The following is a 23,953-nucleotide window of genomic DNA, read 5'->3' on the forward strand; positions in this document are numbered from 1 at the left end:
TGGTTCACATATTGTTTTAGAAAGTGCAAAGCTGATACTTTTGGCTTTAAAAACAAACGGAATCATATTTCTCCCCCCACCCACCTATAGCTGCGCAATTCAAGCATCTTCCTTCCATCTGTTATAAGACCATGCAGCTTATTCAGCTTGGCCAGAGCAAGGTTGGCGGAGGAGGGGTACCTCTTGTTCTTTGCCTTCCAGCTCCTTTTTCATCTTTCTTGTGAATTTAGAAAGCTTCATCCTTTTGAACTCTCTGTTTTTTTCAAAGGCTGCCACACAAGTTTAAGGTGTCTTGTTAGTTTTGTCTCTCCTCGAGAAAAGGTTCCCTCTGTAAAACTGCCTGGGCCGGTTTCCCTCCCTTTTGCTCTCAGAAGTAAGTTTGAGGTCCTGATCCTGTCCCTCCTCAGAAGAATCAGGATCAAAAGTGACATGTTGTTCTTCCTTGCTCCCCCTTCCACTTGAGTCCGGACAAGACATCACATTGCCACAACACATTGGTCTTTCCTCTTTCATTACCAACGCACCCTGGTGGTGGAATTCCACAGAGCTCCCCTTGGTATTGTCAAGAATTGCAGAAAAGGAATTCAGGGCAATGAAAGGAGACTCAGTGGCTCCTCATACTTTGCAACTCACACAAAAGTGCAAGCTTTTGGGCCAAAGAGAAACCCAGAAAAGCATGCATGCATTTCTCAGAAAAGCATGCATGCATTTCTTTATACAGTGGTACCTCAGGTTAAGTACTTAATTTGTTCCGGAGGTCGGTACTTAACCTGAAACTGTTCTTAACCTGAAGCACCACTTTAGCTAACGGGGCCTCCTGCTGCTGCCGCGCCTCCGGAGCACGATTTCTGTTCTCATCCTGAAGCAAAGTTCTTAACCTGAAGCACTATTTCTGGGTTAGCAGAGTCTGTAACCTGAAGCGTATGTAACCTGAGGTACCACTGTAAAGTGTTCAAAATGGATTAGCCATATCAATTCCTCCTCCCCTCTGCCTGCACCTTTATGGAGCCCCTTTCCACACTGGCTGTTTGCCACAGAACCCTTGCATGGTGCAAAGGATTCTGGGTAAGTTTAGCCACTGGGTTTAAGGCTCAGACCCATACATGCCCGCTTACCTAGTAGTAGCAGCAACAGTGGTGGAAGAAGCAGCACTCTGGATCAGCCCTGCACGGCTGGTAGTTGCCATTTTAATTTCCACAATGCTCCCCAAAACATCACCCAGGGGATTTGTGGGAAATTTAAATGGTGGCCCCAAGACCCAACCCCCTTCTTTTATTTATTTAAACATTTCTATCCCACCTTTTCACCATGGAAATCAAGGTGGTGTATGCAGCTCTCTCCCCCCCCCTCTTTTATCTTGAAAACGACCCTTTGAGGTAGGGTACTCTAAGAGACAGTGATTGGCCCAAGCTTCATAACTGATTGGGGATTTGAACTCTGGTCCCCTAGGTCTTAGTCCAGCACTCTAACCACTATACCACAGAGAGGTTGGGGCTGGGGCCTTGACAGCTGCAATTGCCAATCTTCTAATAAACAACAATCTACCTGAGGAGCCTCAGGAGTTTCTGGAACACAGCATGAAAGCTGCTTACATAGATCAGTATGTGGACATGGGGTTATTTTGCTTGTTTGGGTACTTCTGAACCCAAGTAAGGTTTCCTAAACGTGTTCCTGTCCCCTCACAGAGCAACAATTCCCAGAGTGGGTTAACAATCAATCCCTCTTCACAGGGCACTGTAGCTCTGTGAGGGCAATAGAGGCCTCCTAACAACTAGCAGCATCCTCAGTTCCCAGGAATCTTTACCAAGTATGGATGTAATTTCCCTCAGCACTCAATCCCAGAAAACAGAAACAAAACAACCATTCCGGAACGGCTAGTGTGCCATCTCATTTCTTGACACTCAGATTCTGGTTTCATTCCGTCACCTGAGCTGTTCTCTTGCAGCTTCATTGCTGTTAATTGAGCCTTTGTGCCAGCATGTGCCCCAGTGCTGGCGCTGGGATGTCCTGATGCCACAGACGCCACATCTCCATGCAAATGATTATTGGAGGTATCCAGCATGACGCAAACTTTGGCTTTTTTCGACATCAGCAAAGGAGATAATTACTGTCATGTGTATGATTTGAAGGGGCTGTGTGTGTGCGTGCGTGTAGGCCTCGTGGCTTTCTTGTCAAGTTAGAAGAATTCATTAGAATTTCCAGCTGCCAGTAAAAAGCCTTCCTACATTCTGGGAGGTCCCAGTAATGGGGAAACACACACAAAAGGAAAACAGTTGTGCCAAAAACACATCCAGGCTTGGAAGCCATTTTATTACTCACACAGAATCAACTCTGGCTGGAGATCCTGGGCCTATGTTGATCTGTGTTCCTTCTTGCAGAGAACACAAATTCCCATGTAAAATGTGTTAGGGATAGGGTTGCCGGACCTCCAGGCTGACCTGAAGGCTCCACATTTGCCTGGTCCCCTCCAGGTGGGTGAGAGTGCATTGTTTTGTTTTAAAACTAAATTAAGACTATGTGTGTAAGCTTCAGCCCCGCAGGATCTGTCTGTGAATTATGACATAGGCTCTCGGCGGGGGGAGGGGGGCTGCCTTCCTTTGCTCCCTCCTCTCCCAATTAACCTCCATCTCCAGGGCTCAGTGGTAGCAGGGAAAGCAGAAGAAGAATCAACAGGGGTCACTCTCAGGTTTTGGTCTTGAAATTTCAGGATCTCGGGTGCTCCCGAGTTGGCAACTTCAACTGGATGGGCACTACAAACTGGGGAGAGTGTGGTGTAGTGGTTAAGAGTGGTAGCCTCGTAATCTGGGGAACTGGGTTCGCGTCTCCACTCCTCCACCTGCAGCTGCTGGGTGACCTTGGGCTAGTCACACTTCTTTGAAGTCTCTCAGCCCCACTCACCTCACAGAGTGTTTGTTGTGGAGGAGGAAGGGAAAGGAGAATGTTAGCCGCTTTGAGACTCCTGAAGGGGAGTGAAAGGCGGGATATCAAATCCAAACTCTTCTTCTTCTCTTCTTCTTCCTGTTCTTGAAACATCCACTGCCATCCAGGCTCCTTTCAAATAAGAGCCAAGATGTTTTGCTGGCCTTTCCGTTCTCATGGAACGGAAGAAGACATAGGATTATGGGGACAGGAAGTATGTTGTGTGGTATGGGGATATAGAGCTGAAATCTTCCCATCACTTCATCACACCTGTACTGGTTTCATAATCGGCATTGCATCAGGTTTATTACTAAGCTTGCAAGTGGGCTGTTTGCACTAGATTTTCATCTAATGGCTGCTACTCGTTTGTGGGTGGCTGATGCTGCCATGCCTATCTGGGTGCCTAGCTGCTCCCCACACTCAACTTTGGTAAAAAGCTGACTCCTAGAACATCCTTCCAGTTCAGGAACTGCGGAGGGCGAAACACTGAAATGTTTTCCTTAGGAAATGACTAATGCAGCTGTGCTTGTATTGATTTTAAGCTTGGAAAGTGAGATGTTGGAGAAGTGCTTTCTGGTATATAAGAAAGCTGACATGTTGCAAGTTCAAACTTTTAAATATTATTTAAGCAGGCAAGCCACTGGACCTCATGGAAGCAGATACCTTATCTGGCTTACTCGGTGCCATAGTACAAAGCCTTAATCCTGCCTGACGTACAGCGAGTGTACTTGCTTTGCTCTGCCAAACAGAATGCTGGACTAGGGTGGTGTTCTGGGTTTGAACACTGGAGGGTGCAAAGAAGGCTCAATGAGGGGTGTGGCCTAGGGACAGGGGGCATGACTGAAGAGGAAGTGTAGCCTGGGAAGAAGAGTCCCTGGAGGGCTACATTTGGTCCCTGGCACTGAGGTTCCCTAACCCTGTTCTAAGTAAATATCACAGGGCTCCACAGAGCACAAATTTGACATCTGCTGCTCTTACACGCATACTAATATATGTGCTTATAGTCAAGACTCTTCTGGCTTGAGCTATTATTCTCTTTGTGGTCATCTCCTGGACTACTGCCCAGAGGGTTGGACTAGATGACCCTTGGGGGTCACTTCCAACTCTGATTCTATGGTTTTATGATCCTGTTGTTGTTGTCACAATTTACTTGCCCTTTGCCCCAGGATCCCAGAACAGGTTACAACTGTTAATGCACTTTAAAAAAAAAAAAAGTTCAAAACAACTTACAATCATAGAAATAAGGTGGATCCTAAAAAGTTATGTCTCAATTGTCGAAAGCCAGGGTAAGGAGGTGTGTCTTCAGTATTTGACAAAAGCTATACAACGAAGGTGACAGACGCACCTCTGTGGGGAGGGAGTCCCACTACTTAGAGGCTGCCACAGAGAAACCCCCTCTCGGGTGGAGCAACTACCAAGAGGGCCTTTTCGCTGATCTTAGCATCCAAGGAGGTTTGTAGTAGGGAAGGAGGCAGTATATCTGCTGTCCCACTACAACAGTACAGTGGTACCTTGGGTTAAGTACTTAATTCGTTCTATTAACATTAGTTAAGAAAGTGAAATATTTAGGGGTTCATATGACTGCTAAAAATGTGAATTTGTTTAAAGATAATTATGAAAAATGTTGGTTAGAAGTAAAGAAGGATTTGGAAATATGGTCAAAATTGAAGTTATCATTGTTGGGCCGAATTGCTGCGATAAAGATGAATGTATTGCCTAGGATGTTGTTTCTGTTTCAAACACTACAGATTTTGGACAAAATGGACTGTTTCAAGAAATGGCAGAGAGATATTTCGAGATTTGTATGGCAGGGCAAAAAGCCAAGAATAAAATTTAAGATTTTAACTGATGCTAAAGAAAGAGGTGGATTTGCCCTGCCAGACCTTAAACTTTATTATGAATCAGCCGCATTTTGCTGGCTGAAAGATTGGCTGCTTCTTGAAAACACGGACATTTTGGACTTAGAAGGTTTTGACAATGTTTTTGGATGGCATGCATACTTATGGTATGACAAGGTTAAAGCGCATAAGGCCTTCAAGAACCATATTGTCAGGAAAGCACTGTTTAATGTTTGGGTGAGATATAAGGATTTGTTGGAAAGTAAAACACCAAGGTGGCTGTCACCAATGGAGGCTAAGGCTTTGAAAAAAACCAACATGGAGACAAACTGGCCAAAATATTGTGAAATTTTAGAACAAGTTGGAGATAAACTAAAGCTGCAGAGTTTCGACAAACTAAAAACCAAAGTTCAAGACTGGCTTCATTATTATCAAATAAGGGAGGCTTTTAATTCAGATAAAAAGATTGGTTTCCAGGAGGAAAAATCCAAATTGGAAACTGAATTGTTAGATCCTAAAACTAAGAATTTGTCAAGAATGTATAATTTGTTGCTGAAATGGAACACACAGGATGAAACGGTTAAATCTGTTATGATTAAATGGGCACAAGATTTCGGACATAATATTATGTTTGCTGACTGGGAACGGTTATGGACCACAGGTATGAAATTTACGGCTTGTAATGCCTTAAGAGAAAATATAATGAAAATGATCTACAGGTGGTACTTAACTCCAGTCAAGCTAGCAAAAATCTATCATTTGCCCGATAATAAATGTTGGAAATGTAGAGAAAATGAAGGTACATTTTTTCACCTTTGGTGGACGTGCCCAAAGATCAAGGCCTTCTGGGAAATGATATATAATGAATTAAAAAAGGTATTGAAATATACTTTTCTGAAGAAACCAGAGGCCTTCCTCCTGGGCATGGTCGGCCAATTGGTGCGAAGGGAAGATAGAACTTTTTTCATGTATGCGACAGCAGCAGCAAGAATACTCATTGGGAAGTACTGGAAGACACAAGAATTGCCTACCCGAGAAGAATGGCAGATGAAAGTGATGGACTATATGGAATTGGCTGAGATGACCGGCAGAATTTGAGACCAGGGAGAAGGGTCGATGGAAGAAGACTGGAAAAAAATTAAAATATATCTTCAAAAATATTGCAATATAAAAGAATGTTAGAAAGAGGTTGGAAAAAGAATATTAGGTCGTTTTGGCAGATATGATATAATGGATTAAGTAAAAATGAGGTATGGAAATTGATGAAATAGAGGAGGATTAATTACATTATTGAACGTTAAAATAAGTAAATGAAAATAAGGTTAGAAGGATCTGCTGGAAATACGACTTGAACTAGAATACAAAGTTGGGAGGTGAGAGGAGGTCATGGAAATAAGTAAAGGGAAAAAAGGTTAGGTAAAGGTTTAATTTGTTTTTTGCTTTATTTTAATGCAATGCATCTTTATATTTTTTGTTAAGTCTTTTTTATTGTTTGTTTTGTTATATGCTTATTTTATTTTGTATGGTTTTTCTATTCTTTTTTGTAATCCTAAACTTGGAATAAATATCATTAAAAAAAAAAAAAGTACTTAATTCGTTCTGGAGGTCCGTTCTTAACCTGAAACTATTCTTAACCTGAAGCACCACTTTAGCTAATGGGGCCTCCTGCTGCTGCCACACCACCGGAGCCCTATTTCTGTTCTTATCATGAAGCACTATTTCTGGGTTAGCCGAGTGTGTAACCTGAAGCGTATGTAACCTGAAGCGTATATAACCCGAGGTACCACTGTATTGTAAAGCAACTTAATGTTTTTTTTAAAAAACACAACAGACTTACAGTTCAAAAATCATAGCGCCAGATCATTTCTGGAGGTCCCTCAATTCTTCGGAGCCTCATTCAGCCCTCTTAAGCACATGATCCCCCACACCTGGTGACTTCAAAAGTAAATAGAAATTAGGGAAAAAATAAATTGGGATAGGACTGGGAGGGGGGAAGAACACTGGTTGTCTGAATCCACCAGCTGCCCCAAGTATATAGAAGCAAGCAAAACCAGCTTGCCAGGTTTTTAAATCAATCTCTTGCCAATGTCTGAACTTTGAAGTCAACAGATGGGTCATAATGGAAACAAGCTCGTTGCCTCCCCCCCACACACACACCTGGGCAAAAATCCCTCCCTTCGAGATGAATTTTGCAGAAGACAGATAAACTGGAATTACCCAAGTGTTCTCTGGCCCACTTCAAAGGCTGTGTTTTTTTTGAGGACATAATCAGATTCTGATGCTCAGAGCCTGGGCCCTACCAACTGCTCATTTGATCACAACTCAAAACGGTTTTGCCGCAGAAAGATACCTAATCAATTACAGAACAGACATCTGCTCCAGCTGACGTTACTGATGACTTGGTAGAAAGAATGTGCACTACAAAGTACGGCTGCAGAGGGAGGGCGAGCAGGTGGCTGTGGGACGGAGAGGGAATTAGTGGGGCAAGAGTAATTGCAACTGGCCTCCGCGTGGTCACTAAGAGGGAAAAGCAGGGGGCCTATTGGTCCCCAGTTGCAGCTGGGCTCCATGCATCCTTACTCAGAAACCCCAATACTATACACACAGAACATTTAAAGCACTATCACACCACTTTAAACCCTCACGGCTTTCCTCAAAGTATTATAGGAGGTGTAGTTTGTTAAGCAGGCTGAGAATTGTTAGGAGACCCCTATTCCCCTCACAGAGTTACAGCTCCCAAAGTTCCTTGTGAAGAGGGATTGATGGTTAAGCCACTCTGGGAACTGTAGTTCATTGGGGGTGTTGGGAACTGTAGCACAGGGAGTGGTAAATGACCATTCCCAGGATTGAGGGAAACCACATGCTTTCAATTCATCTGGCCTTAAGATTTTCTTTACCTGGCTGAAATCTGTCCTTGAATTCTGATCATGCCACTTTCTTCCCTGGATGGAACGCAAACAGGGGTGCGTGAAGAAACCAGTCTAGTGAACAATGTAAATATTTTACATATATTGCTCTGTCCACTTTTATCACCAGCCCCCAGAAGGGAATGTGGCCCTCAGCCAGAAAAGAGTTTCCCACCTAAGGTATCCAGCAATTCTGGAACTATGTATGCCATTAATAGAACACACCCAAAAAAAGTTCTGTTGGCTCAAACTTCTTCTTTTAATCAGGCAAGGCTAGTCTAATTCATCCCCATTTAAGTCAAAGGAGGTTTTTCTCTCCTCCCCCCCTTGCTTTTGTTATTTCTTTCCCCCTCCCACCATCACAGATCCTTCTGAGCCATCCAGTCCCCCGCCCCGGCTCTTTTTGATGATTTCGTTGGCTGGTTTCCATTGAACCTTTTTCATTGATCAATTCACTGGGCCCAGCTTTATCCTTGCCCAATCAGGACGAGAGCCCGCTGGATGGAGATGAAAATGTGCCTTGGAATCCTGTCTCTCTGCCTGTTCTGGCCAGGAGTTTTCTAGCAGTCAACAACCACGCATGCACACACACACACACACACACACACACACACAAACAAATGAAAGCTTACTGAAGCCCGGCCAAATTTTAGCTGAATCACTCTGCTAAGCAGAGCTGCCAAATCTGACTCCCCCCCCCCCGCCCCGCAACTCCCAGTGAAAGGCTGCCAATCTTTTGTTGGGAATAGGCCTCTTGACATTTGCTCAAGAGCAGCAGTGGCTCAGTAGCAGCAAAAGTCTCCTTGCATTGGGCTTCCGAAAGCCAGGGGTCTACTTTAAGTAATCTGGCTACTTCTCCATACTCACCGTTCTTGTCGGGGCTTATGCTTGTTTTTTGTTATTTTATGCACAGAGAAAGCTATAATCTAGCCTTGGAACAACACACACACAAAATTTGCATTTAGGGGGCTTCTTTGCAGCACCAAAATAGGCAGAAGTTAAAAGCACTGTCCGTGCGTGTAGTGAATGGCAAAGGCTTGTTTTTCATCTTGCCTTTATTGAGCAGATTCCCGCAGTTTACTTTTTTTCCGAGCATCTTCTGGCATCTTTGGATCAGCCGACAAAGAAATTCTTTTTGGACTCAGCATGCGGTCAAATGAAGATCCAGTTCAAAGTGACATGAAAATCAGAAATATTGGGTAGATAACAGGTATTGTCTATTTCAAGGCCTCTGTTCTTCATTGTCAGTAGTCCCCATAACTGGAGAGACATGCTCACAAAGAAGTAAGAAATGTTCAAAGTGGGCAACAGATGCTTTATTAGAAGGCAAACCTTGCTCTTTTTTCTATTCATTTCATCCTAACACAGGCAGGTTTCCAAGTGGGAAAAAAGCAGCTTTGAAGTTCTCTTCTTCTTTCCTCTCTCTCTTTTATTTGATGGGCTTAAAAAAAAAAAAGAGGATCCTAATTTCAAATCGCCAGTGAGGCCTTCTTAATGCTCTTAAGCTACAAAATATTATAATGCTGTAATAACAGGATCATTACCAGTCCTCCTTTATATTTAGCACCTTGTCTAATTACTTAATTGGAAAGAGTCTTCTGATGACTAGCTCTTGCCGAATGAGCTTCCCACAAAGAGAGACCCCAAAGTCACCTTGATCTTGGCAGGTATGGTGTGAGAGTGAACCTTTGACTTTAGTAGCCTGGCAATTGTTAAGGAATATGTTCCATTGCCCTGGTGGAAATTTTCTCGCTCTCTCCCCTCCATATATATATATATATATATATATATATATATATATATATATATATATATTCCCAAGAATTGTACTTTAGATATCACTCAACGTTGACTACTATATTGTTCTGGCTGCTAACTGACCAGCCCTTTGTCAGGCAGATTGTTAATAGTCCAAGACAGTTGGTTGATGCCTCATCAACAAGAGCCAACAGATAAGAAACCATCTCTTGATAAGTTAGGAATCTCTGTGTTTTGGAATAAGATGCCCATCAGAGTTTGTGTTTTGGAATAAGATAACCCAATTCTAGCTGAGGGAAGGGGGCAGAGAAACAGAAATTAGGCAGAAGGAAAGAGAGTAGAGTTTCTAGTTGGACTTACCTGGGCGGTGCAGTCATGGTGGCGGTCGGGGAGGGGGGGCACTGTCCAAGTTGTTGTCAGGCAGGTCTGCCTCACAGGAGTTTCTGTTTGCCTTCATAACTTTCAACAAGGCAAGTATTACAAAGGCAGTGTAAGGCTGCATTTTATTTCATAGGAAGGAAACTTCAGCTGGTACTGCTGCCCATAGAACTTCTCACCACTCGGAGAAGTGAGGAGCGCTTTCTCAACTGAGTGAAGCAAATGGCCTGCTAAATGAGGGCAATGGCACATCTAGTCCAGGATCCTGTTCTCACCTTGGCCAATCAGATGCCTACAGGAAGCCTGCAAGCAGTACATGAGTGGAACAGCACTCTACCCACCTGTGATCCCCACCCCCCCAAAAAACTGGTATTCAGACACATATTTCCCCTGACAGCAGAACTGGAACATAGCCATCATGGCTACTAGCCATTTTTAAAAATGAACTTTTTCAGATAAAAAATACTACAGTTTAGGGGTGGGGGGAATTAATGTAACCACATGCCTCCACTAGAAGCCAACAAACAAAAAGAGGGTCCAAAGAAATCAACTGGTGAAACATTAAAGAGAAGTGTTAATTTGGCTTTGGGAGAAAAGCCACAAGAGGGCCATCTCAGTCTCCCAAGAAAAGCCGTTCCAAGGTTAGGGGGCTACAGGAAAGAAAGGCCTGTTTCTTGTGGAGTGTAATCTAGGCTCCAGCAACATCTAGAGGACCACAAATGCCCCATAGCTGGAGTCCACTTCAGTCCACGCCCTTCACAAGATCTGGTAGTCTTTAAGGTGCCACAGGACCTTTCACCAATTGACTGCAACTGACTAATAGGGCTACCCCTCTGGAATTTTTCACCCAGTCAAGGATTTACATATGGTAGAAGGAAGAGTGAGCATGTGTACAAGAGAACATGTGACCCAGACACTCCACGTGGCAGTTGTGGAAGGGTCATTGCTCAGTGGTAGATAATTCATGGTGCATGCAGAAGGTCCCAGGTTCAATCCTTGGAGGTCTGCTGCCAGTCGTTGGCTACATTCACAGTGTACAAGCAAAACTCCCTGATACGGCGTTAAATGGGTAGGGCTTTCCCCAAAGAATTCTGGGAACTGTTGTTTGCAAAGGGTGCTGAGAGTTATTAGGAGGCCCTTATTCTTCTCCAAGAGATACAATTCTCACCCTGTGAACAGGGATTGACTGTTAATCACTCTGAGTATTGTAGCTCTGAGTTGAATAAGGGCCTTGTAACAGCTCTCAGCACTGCTAACAAACTACAGCTTCCAGAATTCTTTGGAGGAAGCCAGAACTGTTTAAAGTGGCATGAAACTGCTTTAAATGTACGGTGTGAATGCGGCCACTGTGGACACTATTGAGCTAAATGGACCAATGACCTGACGTGTTATAAGGCATCTTCCTATGTTCCTCTAGTTCTCATATGAGCATACGCCTGACTTGTCAGATACAGGAGCTTCTGCCTCAAAGGAGAAGGGAAAGATAATCCAGGCCATGTTTGTTCACATACAGGACTGTGCATTGAGCTTAACATAAATAATGGCAGTTGCCTTATGCTCTCTGGCTGCGAAAGGTTCCCCACCCCACATAGTCATTACATCTCAAAGCTGTTATCTGCTTATTCAGAAATAATTCTGATTCTGTGCAAACCTGCATTATTACTGCCAGCAACCTCTCATTTGTTTACAGCAAGGGGTGGGGGAAATGGCGCTATTCAACAGGGTGCAACGGAAAACAGCTATTACTTATAATCCGCAGAACCTAGGCATTGTTATTTGCCGTTACTGACATTATGCTCAAATACTAAACTATCAATTTCAGAGGAATGCAAATCTCTCTTTATTATGGCAACAACAGCAATTTCCAATTGTCATCCCTTTTGTGCTCGTAAGTGAAGAATTAAAATGTCAGTGTTCATTGTTAGTTCTTCATATTTTATGGATTACGCTTTTTGTGCGTGTGTGTGTGAAAATGTTTTGGAAGCCACGCCACAATAAGAGAACTTCACAGAGGCGGAAAAAGGAAGTGAATTATTTAACACACGGAGGCGACGAACTTCATTATCCCAAATACAAGCATATTGAAAGACGCTTTGCTGTGAAAAGAGAATTCAGTACAGTAACATGAAATTGGAAACACTGAATGCCTGCACAGAAACAAAGGGGACGATCTACAGAGAACTAATCTAAAAGGCACCGAGATGCCAGGTAGAGGAAATGAATAGATTAAAAAGATACCAAATAATTGTTTCCCTGGCATTGAAGTTGACCTGATATAAAGTCATTCATGTAGCATAAATGTCCAAAATTATTTTATTTTTATCAGGGCTGCCAACCTGAATCAAGTTAGCCTGGAATCCTGACCCCACTTACCAGGGAGTAAGCTCAATCGAATTCACTGGGACTTACTTCTGAGTAGAAGGAGTTAGGATTGCAGCCTTATACCGAAGATCCACAGAGATGAGAGAGCTTGGATTCAGAAGATCTTGGGCTTTCCCAGCTCAGCTGATATAACTTAAACTGGAGTAATTTATCCCAACGTTAAGTCCCCCTATTACTGCTGTAGAGCTATAATTCCCAGAGTTCCCTGGGAAGAGGGGTTGGCTGTTAAACTGCTCTGGGAATTGTGGGTCTGTGAAGGAAACAGGGAGTCTCCTAAGAACTCTTAGCACCCTTAACAAACTACAGTTCCCAGGATACTTTGGCGGGGGAACTATGTCTCTTAAAATGGTATCATAGTGCTTTCAATATATAGTGTGGATGTGCCCAGAGATTGCTATGTGGGAAGTATCCTAAACTGTGCTCTCCTGCTGGAAGCCTGAGGTCGTACAGCCTGGGGAAAGTTCTGTGTCATGTGATTCTGCCAAACACTAGAAAAGAAATACCACTTACCAGAGGTCTGGGGATTTCTTAAAAGATTTGCTGCTGAAAGAAATCCAAAGTGGTACTTCCCTTGGCCTCACTCCCACACCTAAAAGCCACAGACACATCTGGAGCGGTTGTGTCATCGTCATCTCGCTAGGAATCCTGCAACTGAAAGGATTTTTTTTTTTTTTTTTTTTTACACTGCAAGCTCTTCAGGGCAGGAATGTTACGTGTTATGCTGTATATTTATGGTACTCTATAAATAATGGTTTCCCCTCCATTAATTATTTTTGTTCCCTAGTTCCTTTAAGTGAACACAGCCATTTACAAGTATATAAAACACAAGCCTTTTCTGCCCCCGAGGAACTTGTAATGTATAAGATTGCTAACACTCCATGATTTGTGGAATGTGCGTTACTTATTTCCCAGGGAGGCAGTGCGATTTCATATCCACAAAGGAACGGAAGCGTTCGCTTAAGCAGTGCCTCCCATCTGTTCGAGGGAGAAAGATTTGGGGTTTCCAAGGTCAAAAATTCAATAAGGCTTTAGGGAACAGAGTTTGGGGTCGCCAATAGTCTTGCATTAGAAAGAAACTCGGGGTAGGAGAACAGGGCTATGTAACTTTACCCACTTTCATAGGGTCCCTACAGGTAAGCTGGGGATCTTTACTCAAGTACACACACACAAACACACACACACACACACACACACACACCCTCCATCAAGGCTGGCTTTGGCTCTGGCCTCCCAATGGTCTCCACAAAAACAAGCAGGGAAAGACTTCTGTTCCAGAGCTGAGAAAGGAAAATAAGAAGCATATCTTCAGTTCTGAATGAGAGAATTCTTGAGAATGTTCCTCCTCCTTCTGTTTGGTACACAGGTTGCATCCACACCAGACATTTAAAGCACGCTCATACCACTTTAACAGCCATAAAGGAAAGGTAATGGGACCCCTGACCGTTGGGTCCAGTTGCAGAAGACTCTGGGGTTGCAGCAGTTCCCAGCAACCTTTAACATACTAAAGTTCCCAGGATACTCCACAACTGCTAAGGTTGTGCAAGAGGGCTTTAAGTAGGTGATGAAGAAGGTGTAGCCTTAGGAAGCTGCCTCAGACCTAGTCAGGCTGCCTGTTCATAAGAACTAAGATGAGTCTGCTAAGATCAAGCCAATGGCCTATCTAGTCCAGCATCCTGTTCTCACAGTGGCCAACCAGATGCCTGTGGGAAGCCTGGAAACTGGACACCAGTGCAACACCATAGGTCAGTTGTAGAGCATCTGCAGAAGGCCTTGGGTTCAATCCACAGCATCTCCAGGAAGGTCTGGGAGAGACCTTCCCCCTAGTCTGAAATCCCAGAGAGCAAGGATCATTCCTTGTGGACAATATTGACCTATGATGATTCAACTCAGTGTAAGGCAGCTTCCTTTGTTCCTGCACTGAATCGACCCAATTCAAGGTAATAATGGCTGCAAAGGTTCCCAACCAAAAACAAACTGCAAAAGGTCTCCTGCATATTGGCAAGATTTAAAAACACATTGTCATGCCTTGCTCAAAATGGGTTCCAGAACTGCCTACTGCAGGGCTGGGGGACCTACGGCCCTCTAGATATTGTTAGATTACATCTCCCATCATTCCTGACCACTGGCCATCTCAGCTGGAACTGATGGGAAATGGGAGTCCTAAACATCTGGAGTGCCTCAGATTCCCCGTCCCTGGTCCACCAGAAGAACATCTGAAGGAACACAACAAAGTTGCTTTTCTTATCTACCATCGAGAACAACCTTTTAACTATGGGCAGGTCCACACAACACATGACTTCCTCCAATGAGTCATGGGAACTACAGTTTGCTAAGGGCACTGGGAATTGTAGCCCTGTGAGGGGAAACTATACTTCTCAGGATTCTTTGGGGATATAGTGTGCTTTAATTGTGCATTTAATATGATTTGACAGATGCTGAAATCTGGCATATTAGGAAAGAGAGCCTTTTGCTCTTAACGTAATCATCTGTCAGTGGCAAGTGGCAAGACAGAAAAATACATTTTACATGTAAAAATCTGCTCGGAAGAATAGGAATGTAAAAAAGCTGCCCTAAACGAAGCCAGTCCATGGGTCTATCTAGCTCCATCTTGCATACAGTCATACCTCGGGTTAAATATGCTTCAGGTTGCGCGCTTTCAGGTTGCGTTCCGCGGTGACCCGGAAGTAATGGGACGGGTTACTTCTGGGTTTTGTCACGCGCAGAAGTGGCGACCCACGCAGACATAGGTTGCGTTCTGCTCAGGATGTGAACGGGGCTCCAGAATGGATCCTGTTCGCATCCAGAGGTACCTCTGTACACTGACTGGCAGCAGCTTTCTAGGATTTTAGGCTCCACCTGGAGATGCCAGGGATTGAACCTGGGATTTCTGCATGCAAAGCAATTGCACTAGAGTGAGCTAAGGTTAAAGGCTGAACTTTTATTCATACCAAAAAGAAGAAAAGGTAGATAGAGAGAATCTGTATAAAAGTTGCATTCTTGAGACACTTTCAGCTGTTACATTTTGAAAATCCTCTTTTGTCATAGTGCCAAAAGTTCACAAAGGGAGATCTATGAGTAAAAATTTTCCATTTATTCTTGAAGTGTTGCTCTGCCTGACCAACAGTGTCAGAAGTGCGTAAAGGATGATCTGAACAGAGAGTTGCCTTGTTATGAACCAAATACACCATCCCTTGTAAGCAACTCCGTATTCAGACTCTTGCTCAGGAACTTGGATATGATCACAATGCTGGAAAGGTCAGGAAGTACCTACTCAAAAGATGGAAAATGTTTCTATAATCAAATACCGGGTGAATAACCTCTGGCGTACTACTTCCTCTTAACTTGCTCAGCTTTTAACATCTGGACCTGGACTTAAGGGCACTTGACACAATTAGGCCTGTAAACGCTGTGTCTTTTAAAACGTCCTGCTTTCATGGAAATAGTTTCTCCAGTGGTGGATGCCTGTGCTTGGTTCAGTTAGGAATTGCCTCAGTTGAACTTTCTCACAAAGTTTGGGGAAAGGGATCTACTCTGTGTGCAGAAGGTCCCTGGTTCAATCCCCAGCATCTCCAGGTAAGGATGGGAACAGTGGAGGCTAGTCCATTTGGGCGAGTAGAGCACTGCTCCACCAACTTCACTCCACCCTCAGTCAGTCCTCAACTTCCTTCCTTATGCAACCAGCCCAGAGGGAGGCACAATCTGCCCACCTCCTTTTCTTTAATCTTAGTGCTGCCTCTTGTAGAATTCAGACAGGAGGAGGAGGATGGGGACAAACTAGAATTTGTTGGCTCTGCCTGTGATTGGCTCTTTGGCTCCATCTACTGTTGGCCTCCTGCCTTGCCAGTCCCAAGCCACTACTGGCTGGGAGTCTTCCCAGTCCCAAACCTTGGAGAATCACTTCTGTGGATACACAATGTTGCCAGTCTTCAGGTCACGTTTGCAGACATCTTTGTAATGCAGAGTTGGTCTGCCAATTGGCCTGGTGCCAGAATCCCCATAGAACACACTCCTGGGGATCCTGCCATTTTTCTTTCTCTGGACATGACCAAGCCAGTGTAGACGACACCGAGACAGGAGTGCAAACATGCTGGGAATGTGGGCTTTGGAGAGCACATCTTTGTTTGGAATTCTGTCCTGTCGTGTGATACCCAAAACCCTTCTGATGCAGTGCATGTGGAAGGCGTTGAGGCATCAAACCTGACGGTTGTAAGTTGAAAGAAGATGAGGAGAAATAGATGTCACTGCCCAGTTGTTCATTGGGTTTCCGCCAGGCAATCAAGCAGAGGGTACCAATGTTGTAGGGAGCCAGCATGGTGTAGTGGTTAAGAGCGGTAGTCTCGTAATCTGGGGAACCGGGTTCGCGTCTCCGCTCCTCCACATGCAGCTGCTGGGTGACCTTGGGTTAGTCACACTTCTTTGAAGTCTCTCAGCCCCACTCACCTCACAGAGTGTTTGTTGTGGGGGAGGAAGGGAAAGGAGAATGTTAGCCACTTTGAGACTCCTTAAAGGGAGTGAAAGGCGGGATATCAAATCCAAACTCTTCTTCTTCTTCTTCTTGTGGGGAAATGGCAGAAGCTGGTGGTGATGGCAGTGAGGAGGTAGACTCCAGCTACATCTTCACCATACAGTGAGTGGTGAACACCACCTCAGCCCTTCCATCACTGTGGTCTAGCTGGAGATGCCCTTATATTCTTTCAAACAGCAGAGGGGTAGCATTTCTTCACAGCTAACATCCCTGAACATAATACCATTTCAGCACTAGGTCTTACATGTCTAATCTCAGCCCTGTTTAAAAAAAGAAAAACCAGCTTCAACCTAATGATTTTCTTTTTAATGAAGGCACAAAAGAAGGAGATTGGGGTAAACACACTTGTGTCCCGAAGTTTGTTTGGAGAGGAGATTGACTTTCAAATTAGCTGGCTTTTCAAACATTTCAAAAAACATAGTCAAAATGCAAATGGGGCATAAATGGCCCTTTAGTAAATGCTCATTCAACATTTATTCTTTCTCAAATCATCTTTTTAAAGCGCTTTCATGGTAATGTTGAGACGATGTGACATTAGAAAAATTGCTTTGACATGCTAAGGGGTTCCCAAGATTAACAGAAAGAGAAGGAACAAGATAACGCTTTCAAAAGACCTATTTCAGAGGAATTATTACTTCCTTTGAAAGTCTTCCAAGGTTGCAGTGCATTTAAGCTTGTTGGCATACATGTAAATGAAGGACTACAAAAGTATTCTCCTACATTCAACTTGAATTAAACCTTGAGGCTAATGTTCAGGAATGACAATAAAGGCTGGATCTTTGGCTGGAGAAAATAAAAACCTAAAAAGGACCCTTTTTACTTTCAGATATCAATGAGAGAGAATTGGTTTTTCTTCTTTCTTTCTTTTTTAAAGTATAACTATATAAAAATAATCATTTTAATTCCCATTATGATATTGCTTGGGCCATTGGCCTTGATCTGATTGAATAAGAGAACTTCTGAGGATTATTTTTTTACATTAAAAAAAAATACATTAAAGCATTAACAATATGAGGAATCAGCTGCAAGAAAATAGCTGCTCCAGCATTCTGAACAGGTGGCTTCACCATCAGTTTTTGTCTACAAACATTTGGTTTAATAATAGGGGGGTGGGGGGATATTACAGGAAACGTATTGGCCTAGTTCACACATAATGATAAACCATGGTTTATGAAACCATGACTTTGGATATTTTTTATTTTCTATTTATTTATTTATTTATTTCACACACACACACACACACACACACACTCTGAAAGCAGTTTACAAAAAGAATAAAACAATAAAATTATCAGTTAGAATAGTTTAAAATAGTTTAAAACATTCAAATAATAATTAAAATCAGTAATGAACTAAAAACAGATTAAAACACATGTGAACATGGTACATACCTGGGTAGGTTTGCCTTGGGTCTGATTCAGCAGGTTCTTATGTTCTCAGGACTAAACAAAAATGTTTCTTAGCAGTGCCGAAAAGAGTATAGTCAAAGTGCCTGCCTAATGTCAATAGGCAGGAAGTTTCAAAGTGTAGGTGCTGCCACATCGAAATATTGATTTATTACAAATGCAGAATGAGTATTATGTGGCACCTGTAACTGTGCCAGATCTGCAGATCAATTTGGCTGCATAGTGTTGTACATATCAGAGAGGAGGTGGGGATATCTTCACCCAACATACATTACCTTTTTGGTTTCCCTGCCCATGCAACATATACACCCCATGACCAGAATGCATGTACACGAAGTTGTTATCTCTGCATGAATGTTCATCTACTCAAGTGCAATGGTTGTCTCAAATGTCCACACCTAGCTTAAGTACAAGGGACGCGGGTGGTGCTGTGGTCTAAACCACTGAGCCTCTTGGGCTTGCCAATCAGAAGGTTGGTGGTTCAAATCCCCGTGACGGGGTGAGCTCTTGTTGCTCAGTCCCAGCTCCTTCCAACCTAGCAGTTCGAAAGCACGCCCAAAAAAAGTGCAAGTAGATAAATAGGTACCGCTCCGGTGGGAAGGTAAACGGTGTTTCTGTGCGCTGCTATGGTTTCGGTGTTCCGTTGCACTAGAAGCGGTTTAGTCATGCTGGCCACATGACCCGGAAAAACTGTCTGCGGACAAACGCCAGTTCCTTTGGCCTGTAAAGTAAGATGAGCGCCACAACCCCAGAGTTGTCTGCAACTGGACTTAACTGTCAAGGGTCCTTTACCTTTACCTTTACCTTAACTACAAAGTGAATCTGGTTGAATCCTCTAGTCAGACTGAAGCTGGTTTGAGGTGGGTGGGACTGGATTGAACAGCAGGATGGCTTTAAAAGAGGATCAGACAATCAACAGAGACTAGTCAAAATGTCTCTGCTCTAAGTGAGGAGAGTGCTATCGCACTCAAGTCCTCTTTGCGGGCTTCCCATAGGCATCTGGTTGGCTACTGTGAGGATACTGGACCAGATGAGCCACTGACCTGAACCAGCAGGGTGCGCCTTATATTTTTATGTTCTGGAAATGGAGATTTTGAGATAATTTCCTTGTAGGGATGTGATGTCCAGATCTGATGGCTCCTCCAGGTCATTGGCAAGCGGGAGATTTGCTGGAGGGTCATGTTCTGAACCCTGACACATGGTGAGCAGCGAGGAGGAAGTGCAGCAAAAGATCACCCACCGTTTCTCATAATGCTGGAATTTCTGGACATCCAAGTATGCTGAATGTTGGAAGATTCAGGACAGACAAAATGAAGTACTTCTTCATGCAGCACATATTTAAACTATATTATGCCAATAAAGGCTGAATGAATGAATAAATGAATGAATGGTTAAACTATGGTTGCTCCCAGAGGAGGCAATGATGACCACCAACTTAGATGGCTTTAAAAGGGGATTTGACAAATTTATGGAGGATAATGCTACTTATTTTATGTGGCAGAACTGTAATGATTGACACTTGAGGCTAAACCTAATATACCACAGGGTTTTCTGAGTTTGCCCCAAAAGTGTGGGGGCCAGGGCAGGGGGCAGAGAGAGATGCATTTTTTATGAATTCAGGTATGCAGATGTTTTAAAAATGGCCCAGCTGCTCTCAATTTTTCACATCTGTCCTCACCCTAATGCAATTCCATTATGTAAATTCCAGCATTTGCAGCAGCATGGTTAATGTTGCAGGGCAAGGTTCCTATTCACAGTAGAGGAGAAGATAATCCACAATGCAACAGATAATAGCCGATTGAACCTTGCAGAATACAAGCTGTTCAAGAGATGCTTAGTCCTGTATCCGAAAGCTCCAGCTGCATTTCGTTAGAGGAATGCTGGATGTGGATTCTTAGCAGGCTCTCGTAATGAATAAGCTATTCACATGTCAGTGTGGCATTATGCTTATCTTATATGTGGCCAACATATAGAAAAGCAAGCCATTACCAGGATAATTAAAAATAGAATGGAGCACCTCCTATCTGTATCCACGCCAGAAGCTGATCTGAATCTCTTCCATGCTAATTTAAGCACCTTAAACCCCCCCACAACAATTCTGCATTGTAAAATGGAGCATCTCAGTCATGAAAAATTAGGATGTGATTCCAATCCCCCCCCCCCCCCCAGAACAGAGACTATAGTTTTATAACTATAGCAGCCTTTTCCCCATTGGCAGCAGGCGAAAACAATTCCTGCACATTCTGAAGGCAGAAAGCCTACAATGGCTACGAGAATAGTAACATAATAAGGCAATCATTATGTCATTGTCCTTGTGTGCCGCGAAAATGCAGGCACTGATTTTCTAATGCGCCATCCCTCCCAACAATTTTGTTTAGGTTCGTGACATAAGGTTGGCCTTGTGAAACTGAGGGGTAGGCCCGCGGAGGCTGGCCCGTTAGGGTAAATAGGGTGCTGCCCCACCAACCTCAGGGTGCATTCAGATGTGGAGAAGATTGCATTAGATTTCCTGATTAGAATTCTGGCACTTTTCTAATCTTCCTCTCACACTGCAATACCTGTTGCATTATGAAGCTGAGGCTTTTTGACCAAGATTCTGACATGTTGCTCTAAATTTCATTCACGTCAGAATCTACTTAAGAGAGTTTCTTTAGGAACATAAAAAGCTGCCATTAGTCCATTCCTAACCCATGCTGGCCACATGACCCGGAAGCTGTACGCCGGCTCCCTCGGCCAATAAAGTGAGATGAGCACCGCAACCCCAGAGTCGTCCGCAACTGGACCTAATGGTCAGGGGTCCCTTTGCCTTTACCTTTAACCTACCTAGAGATGCCAGGGATTGAACCTGCGACCTCCTGCTTGCAAAGCAGATGCTCTACCACTGAGTTACGGCCCTTCAGGGTTACAAGAGCCCTGAGCGCCACCAAACAGAGCTAGATACAAAATAGGAGATGGGAGATGGGTGGAACCAGGCGCAAAATGGTGGCTCAGAAAGGAGAGCCCCAACAACACCTCATGAGTCATACACCAATATGAATTCCAGTAACAGCCAATGTAGTGTAGTGGTTAGAGTAATGGACTAAGACCTGGGAGACGGGGGTTCTAGTCTCCACTACGTCATGAAGATCACTGGGTGACCTTGGGCCTGTCACTGTCTCTCAGCCTAACCTACCTCACAGGGTTTTTGTGAGGGGAAAATGAGGAGAGGGGAAACCATGTATGCCACATTGAGCTCCTTGGGGGAGAGATGGCATAGAAACGTAACAAATAAACATAAGTGTGAACCTTGAGTTGTTCAGGGATTCAAACAACTTAATTTGGAAGGCTGAAGAGGCATCCTTTTGTTGTTGATATTGTTGAAACAATTCAGAATCAGAAACCCTTGCAGATCTGCTGCAAATCAGCTATCAGTAGATTTATCTTTGGACCATCCCTGCTTTGTATGTTCATAAATTTCGCCTGCACACAGAAAGATACTGTTAAGCTCCTCATCCAAAGGAAATCCATCTAATAGTGTTGCTGTTATGCAACCGCACGACACTTAGTTTTCAAAAAGGCCTACTTCCCAGTCTCCACTGCAGGGCCGGTCGCTGTCATAGACAGAGTACTAAGCTAGACAAAGCTTTGCTGTGACCAATGCCGGATTTAGGGTGGTGCGGGCGGTTCCCCTGCGCAGGGCACCGAGCCAAGAGGGTGCAAATTAATAATAAGGAACTATTGTGAAAACAAGAAATATACGGAGGGTGCCAACTTTTGTCCTTGTCCAGGACGCCATATTACCAAAGCCTGCTGCTGCTGCTGCGACACAGTGTGGCAATGTAACTTACGCCACTCAAAACTCGCCGGCGAAGTCAACGAATGCAGGTTACAGATACAGATGCATTTCTCAACCTGCGCATTGCCTGGAATTACATGCTCTTTGAATAACGCCTTCCACGGCTCCTAATTGCTTAATTAGGGTGCAAGCTGTGTGGGCTTGCCTTGTAGGAGGACTGTCACGCTCCCTCCCACAGGTGGCTGCATTAGAGTTGCGGATAATGTCGCACGTTTAGATATTCCTTGTCTGACTCACAAGGGGGCTGCCAGGCTTAATTAACGAAACTTTGCAAAGTCATTCCCAAGCCTCAGATGTGGGAGAATGAAATGCCGTTTTTGCCATCACTGCTAAAATACCCCCAGCTAAGCTGCCAACAGACATCGTACCTGAGCATTCAGGATGCTGATAAGAATCGCCTTTGATGGCATCTGCACGTCAAAGTCTGGGAAGCTTTTAGAGCATAAATTCAAATGGGTTGTTTGAGGTCTCAGTTTCTAGTGTTTCCTACTGAGACTGGGGGTGCACGGAAAGGATGACTTTGTTGAAACAGACACAAGAGATGATGGAATGAAGGAGAAACGGGCGGCTGCAGACGGTGTCATTAATGCCAACACTGCCTTAAGACCACAAGGGAGTCCGCTATCCTGGCATTTAGAAAGTAGTGACATTACATCCATAAATAAGTGTCTGAATATGTCTGGACGTCAATACTTTTAAAAAAAAAATTTTTTTTTAAATAGTCAACAATGATTGTGTATAAAAGAGGCTAATAGTAGACCAGGAACCAGAAGGAAACAGAAAGTAAGAGGGGAGGGGGAATCATGGCCAACAGGCTAGGGATGGGAGGAGAGATTTGATTCAGTTCACATTTAAACGCAAAATCACTTAATTCACATTTTCCAAAGCAATATATGAACCAAAACATCTTGCAATGCAGTTCCCCAGCCAAGTGATGTGTACAAAAAAAAAAAAAAGGTTAATTGGTGAGGAGTGTGCATATAAATATGAAAATAATGTATTATGTTTGGGAAAGTTGCTTTTCAAACATGTCATGTGTATATTAGACAAAACTGCATATAGTACATATGTGTATATTAGGAGATATTTCTGCTAAAATGATGATGACCTTTCATCAGGTTTTTTTTTAAAAAATCACAGTCCGATGTGGAAAGATAGAGAACTTAATTTAAGGTTGGCAAAATGAAAAATTGAGAAAAAGTGAAAATGTTGTGTTTGCCCATTCCCACCACAGACTCACCATCTTAAAAAATACAGGAGACAAAGGGAGGTGGAGTGAAAGAGAAATTTGTTTTGCACTAGCTGACATGGGGAGAGTTAAAGAAAGAGAAAAAAACGTGAAGATGTTAACTAACCTGGGACTAAGAAAGAGAAAATCAAAAAATCATGTGGTATTAAGAAGCTTGCACTGAACTTTATAATCCTGGTACATGGAGGTCCCGTCCCCCCACTTTTCTTACATGTGCATCAGCATAGTTTTTTTGTTTTGTTTTAAAAAGTGCTAAGCCTGCCCCACCCCCAAAAAACACTAATTTACAATTACCGCCCCTCACATTCTTATTTCTTTCCTTATTAAAATGTTTATATTTGGCCTTCGGGCCTCAGTATACTCCCCCTGCCGAAGGGTTTTGCTGAAGTCAAGTGATAATTGTGACATGCAATGGTATAATTAGGGTAAAGGACTTTTTCTTTTTTAAAGAAAAAGAAAAGCCTGTAAAACATACATCAGATTTCTAGAGGAAGATTGAATAATCTTTGATTTGAAGTGTGGAAATCAATTGCAGGCATGAAGAAATCCTCCTTTCTTGTCAAATGAAGAGAAGCCCAGCTATGTGGTCAGTGGCTTGGGTTTAATAACGCAGAAGCTGAAAGATATTTAAAAAAAACACAACTTGACAAATCTAATCTTTTAATCCTGTCTTCTTTTTTGCTGTTTGTATACGGAATGAAGGAGATGGATAAGAAGCCATTAAAAATGTGTATGTTACTCAGCAGGGCTTTTATTC

At 43.4% G+C, this 23,953-nt stretch overlaps 1 long non-coding RNA gene across 1 annotated transcript in view, besides 3 other annotated features; it reads left to right on the top strand.

Moving 5' to 3' along the window:
* The first annotated feature begins 2,291 nt into the window (after positions 1–2,291).
* LOC308482464 overlaps positions 2,292–23,953 on the top strand; it is a 73,067-nt gene continuing 51,405 nt past the window's right edge. Inside the window, exon 1 of the long non-coding RNA XR_013989285.1 lies at positions 2,292–2,471. This is a non-coding gene — a long non-coding RNA (uncharacterized lncRNA). The remainder of the gene's footprint in view (positions 2,472–23,953) is intronic.
* Positions 6,595–6,692: a sequence feature (RNA overlapping with rRNA (AC0LMH_025126) was converted to a misc_feature.).
* Positions 12,692–12,832: a sequence feature (RNA overlapping with rRNA (AC0LMH_025126) was converted to a misc_feature.).
* Positions 23,672–23,812: a sequence feature (RNA overlapping with rRNA (AC0LMH_025126) was converted to a misc_feature.).

The sequence above is a fragment of the Podarcis pityusensis genome (genome assembly GCF_964106645.2).
Source record: "Podarcis pityusensis genome assembly, chromosome: 8".
NCBI classification, from domain to species: domain Eukaryota; kingdom Metazoa; phylum Chordata; class Lepidosauria; order Squamata; family Lacertidae; genus Podarcis; species Podarcis pityusensis.